The sequence below is a fragment of the Nestor notabilis genome, unplaced genomic scaffold (genome assembly GCF_000696875.1).
Source record: "Nestor notabilis isolate BGI_N333 unplaced genomic scaffold, ASM69687v1 scaffold20662, whole genome shotgun sequence".
In the NCBI taxonomy this organism is placed as follows: domain Eukaryota; kingdom Metazoa; phylum Chordata; class Aves; order Psittaciformes; family Psittacidae; genus Nestor; species Nestor notabilis.
In genome coordinates this window covers 4,997-10,245 of record NW_009919939.1, presented here as the reverse complement: position 1 = coordinate 10,245, position 5,249 = coordinate 4,997, and positions in this window count along the sequence as shown.

Genomic DNA, 5,249 nt, shown 5'->3' with positions numbered 1-5,249 from the left:
GGCGAACGGGAGCGGCTTGATCTCCCCGACAGGGGATTTTCCTCCCCTCCCCGGGAAAAAGATCAGCTTTGCCCCTCCCGAAAGCCCCCCAGGGCCGGGGCCCACGGAGCCTGTGCACTGGCGCAGCAGATACCAATAATAATCCAAGACCAAGCTATTGCGTACAGGGGAACAAGTTCCAGCGTTCCCAGTGTCTGCCCTCCTGTCCCACCAGCTCAGACCTCCCGGACCTCCGGGGGATTAAGGACATTTTCACACTGTTTGATGTTCTGTATTGCACGTTGATGTATTACAAGCTACTGCAGGACTGCTCACCTGAGGAGATGTAGAAACAGTACTTGGGGATTCCTTCAGATCTTCACCAATTCCTTTTTTGAGGCAGGCGGGATCATAAGGAATAACAAGCAGAACAGTTTACTCTGCAAAACCCGTGTTGCAGTCCATAAAACGTTGAAGTGTCCATCTCTGACAGCAGACTCTTGTCGACTCCTGTTTAACTTTCCAGTGGCGTCTCACGCTCACATCTGCTTCCCAGCTCAGGCATTTCCTGTTGAGACACAAGCTCCGAGTCTACCACATAAAACTGATTTTGAGGGGAACCTCAGTGGTATGAGCCTTTCATCTCCCTGCATTCCGGGATCCTTTGTGTGAGACATCAGGATGCAAACCCCAGTGTAAGCCAAGCGCGGTACAGTTCGAAAGGGCCCTGAGGAAAAGTAGAGTGAACTGGCTTCTCTTTCTTGGGGCTCATCTGTGCTGCAGAGTCATTAAGAGAGGGACAAGCAAGGAACAGGGATTATCCATGTAATTAAACTGGAAAAGCCAAAAGACCTTGGTCATCAGGATGTTCTTAATCCAAAAGATTAATCCAAAAGAAACATCAAGATGGAATTTGTTTGGCTGTCGCAAAAGTGATCACCGTTACTTAGATTTAAGTCCTCAGTCTACAAATAAACTGGTCTGGATTTACACAGAGTAACTGAGCTCATTTCCCTTTTTAGCTGATAAAAGCCCAATTGTCTGGAAATTCAACATACCAATTGTAACAGCAGCGTGGGGCTGAAGGCTGGTGAGTCACCCACTCATTTTCTCAGCAGCCAGTAACAACAAAACCTTCCCATTTCCTCTGGCCAGCCTAAGACAGCTCTGCCTTCCAGGTACCTCTGCAGATTAGGAACCCACCTGCAAGAGGCTGCTTCCTCTTCCTCCTTCTTCTCCTTCTCCTCCTCCTCTTCCTCAGCTCAACCATGTGCTCATGCTTCCCAAAACCTGCAGCCCTGGCACTCGAGAAGGTGGTTTTTCAGGGGCTGTGGCTTTTGCCTTAAGACACTCTGAAGTTGTTCCAGCCATGGAGGAAGTGTGGTTTCCTCCTGAAGACTGGCAGCAAATGGTTCCCCATGAACTGAGAAGATGGAGCAGCTCTGTCTCTGCAGATTCCTTGCAGAGGGAATGAGGGATGACGCCACAGCAGGGAAGTTAAAACTGCTAATATTGCTTGGCAGCACTTCACAAGATCAAATCAGCACTTGGTTTTCCAGCAGAGCACTTCCAAGAAATCCCACTGGTGATGAAAGTTCCTAAGTAGACAAAAATATCCAAGGTCCAGGCCACAGCAGAACAGAGTCTTCAAAAAGAAGCAGAACTGGGAATGCTGCTAGGGAATGTCCTGTGCTGGCCATCAAAGAGCATCTAAATCAGGCAAGAAACAGGCATCCAGTTTAGCATCATCCTCACCCATTTTTGTTTCTCAGAGGAAACCCCCCCTTGAAATCCAGCCCATCAGCAGCAGAGACACGTTTTCGGTCCAGGAAAAGAACCAAGTCATGGGAACCTGACACATAATCACTGCTATGATGCAGTCTAACCCCACAGCTGAGGCAGGGCACAAGTTGGTTCAGTCAGATAGAAAAAGGAGTTTCAGCAGTGGAGGATGGTATATACTGATGGTATTAATTTCCACGAGCACTGCTAGGTGTGAAAGCTGAAAGCTACTAACCAGGACTCCCGAGACGGGAAACTACAAGTGCCAACATTTAAGTGGAATTTAATACAGATGAGTCACTTTTTATCTCCTGCAGGGGACCTCTATTGCTAATTTAATGCCAAGTTCCTTTCACATTTCCTTTTATTTGGCACCATATTTCTCAGAGTAGGACTGCAACAGCCACACTAGGGTATTACCTTCAGTCTTCTAAGCCAAGGTTGGTGATTGTAGTGCTGGATGTAACTCAGAGCAGCCAGGGAGGAGGGGGACCAGTGCCGACTGCTGGCACCAGGCAGCTGCACCGTTTGGGGAGGCTTTCGTGCACAGCCCTGAGCCTTCCTACAGTCGCTGGCTGCTTTCTTCACAGCACAGGAAACACTGGCTGTGTCCCTGCCTCGATGCTCCTGATTAAAGGTTAGACTTGCCCTCCAGGAACATGGTTCAGTTTCTTGCACTCACTTCCAAAAGGGGGAGTTTAAAAGATCCAGGAGCAATTGTTGAAAGTGATGACTGAGGTTCTCTAAACCCAATTTACTCACACTTCTGAAAAAGAAATATGAACAGAGCAGTAACAGTAAAAGCCCAAGACGTGGTTTCTTCTCGCATCACCAGGACCACAGGCTCCGCAGGGGACTTCCCACAGCACTGATAGAAATCACACAAAGGGAATTCCCATCTCAGAAACATCCTCCTCTGAGCTCAAAGGTTTGGGCAGAGCTGACTGTGAGTGTGACACTGCTTTAGGCTCCTGCAGGGTTTGCTGCCTCTGAGCTTCTGCCGTGGTGGTCAGAGAGATCTCATCCCGATTCCAGGGCTCCCAGAAGGTGATTTTCCTCCCTCCCAGACACCGGGCGCTGGGTGCCAGCTCTGGTAGGTGTCTCGCCAATAGATGGCATCAGTGCCCAGCACCTGTGCTGGAGCTTCACCTTCCTGAAGGCTTCTCTTCCTCTTGATTTACCTCAGGAGCCGTTTCTTCATTAGTGCCCACTTTTCATTTGAATCTTTAATGCCCTGGAAGCAGTTTCAAAATATTCACTGCTTTTGTCCTCCTTTTGCTAATCCTATAAATAATAAATAGACTAAAGATCACTTATCATTCCTCTGCATTCAGTGGCAGAGAGTGTGACCTTTTATATGAGGACATACATCAGAAAATAGAATTATTAACAAAATCTGTCCACCTTAACAGTGGAAAATCGGTGGGGTATAGGCTGGGAGTCAGAGGAATCAGGACACAACACATCTCTATCATCCTGACACTTGGGGTGAAACAGGTTTTGTGGGAGGGAACAGGAGTGCTGAGTAAGATGCAGGAGCATTATCTGAGAGCCTGGCTTTCCAACCCAGGTATCTGGCAAGCAGAGGCAGTGGGTTTGGGTATTACAGTCATACTCCAACAATGGAAGTGTTGCAAAATACGTAGCACCACATATTAAAAAGGGATTAGGAGCAGGGAACCACACTGAGTAGGAAGATAGGAGCAACCTTTGAGCAGAGCCTCAGGCACTGTTGCAGAAGTGTGTTTTCTGCAGTGTGGTTACAGCCATGGCACAGGCATTGTTTGCTTGACAGACCAACACCAGCTTCCACACATCTGCACAGATCCTGCTATGCCCCAGACTCCAAGAGCAACCTTCAGCCCTCACAACTCTGCTGGATATAAACTGAGTGCTCATCTGCCAGAGGAAATGCAGGGGATTACAACTGGTACCCCCATTCCGCAGGCACTGCTGTGAAGTTTGGAGTTGGAGGTTAAGAGACCCAGTGGAAAAGAAACTTCTGCCCAATCTCTATCATGTTCTAAATCTTCTCTTCTCAGGTTTCTAAGGCTTGGATTACACCTAGGAATAGGCTGGTGTTTCTTAATTAATTCCCTTTGGGACTGTTCAGAGTCATATTTAACAGTATTATTCTGGGTTTGTTGGGCTGGTGTTGCCATAAGGATGATGAGCAGTGGATTACCCTGGCTCTAGTCTGTCTAATCCTGCCTTGACAGTGCCTGATCCAAATACCTCAAATGAGAGGGCTGGATCCTTTGCGTGGAGAGTTACGGAGTATGTGCCTCACTGAAGAGGTTCCTCCCAGTCTGAGTCACTAATGGCTGCTTCACATTCTGGACCATGAGGTTTACATCTCTCCTAAACGTAATGGAAAGGTGGATAATGCACCCCACAGAACTCCAGACCTCAGTAATTAACACCCACAAGATAATTACACTCCATATAAAAAGAAAGGTGTAAAAAAGTCATTGTGAAAGCAATTCTTAGGAGTTAAAAAATGCTGCCTTTCAGTGCCTCTGGCTAAGTAACACCTTGATTTTCTAGTCCCTCTTCCTTCAGCACATCTCAAAGCCATTGCAAAAGAGAACACTGCAATGCCTTCATTTAGGAAACATAAACCTGATGAACCTGAGCTCACCCATCACAGACCTGCTGCAAACCTGGCACAGAGCTTTCCCCAGGTCCCGCCTGACGCTGTGCCATCCATCATGAGAAACCCACCACAGAACAGCTGTTGTCCAACAATCTTTTCCCTCACTCATTTCTAGACTAAACAAATATCCCAAAACTCTGTCCTTTCATCCTTTACACCCTCACTTACTCTAAACACCTCCTTCTTCTCCTCGTCCTGCTGTGACCACTTTGGCATCCCTCTCTGTTTCAACTCAGCCTAATACCAAACCACAAACATCGCTTTACTGCTAGGAAGGGTGTTTTGATTAAAGTTTGTACTGAACCATAAGCCAACATTTAATCCAATGCTATAAGGAGAGGATATACAACATCCTAAAAATAGTGAAAGAAGCTAAGTTTCTTTCTGAGAGTGTCTTAATTTGAGTTTGAAGGTAAAAAGCAAGTTAGAGGCTGGACACTGAGTTCTGAAACAGCAGCTTTCAGGCTGAGCACTGTCTCTTTAAGGGACTTTTGGACACATATTTAACTGAAAATGATTCCCTGTTAGTTTTAAGAGTAAACCAATAAAGACAGAAAAAAAGTTGTACTAAGAAACACTCAGAGGTGCCCTGTGTGTGCTCCTGTGCTCTGTGTGCAGCAGGCATGGAGCAGGAGCCCTCACTGTACCACTGAGCCAGGCCACTGAGTTTGGAGGCAAAGAAAGTGCTGAGTTCATGTCCCAGGCTCCTGCTGCTTGTGAAATGTTCTTCCTGTCTCTGCTGAGCCTGAGAAGTGACATGCCTTGTGCCTGTGGGGACACTGCCAACGGTGAGAACACGTTCTGGAGGCTGCAAGAACCCCATCCTCTGCAG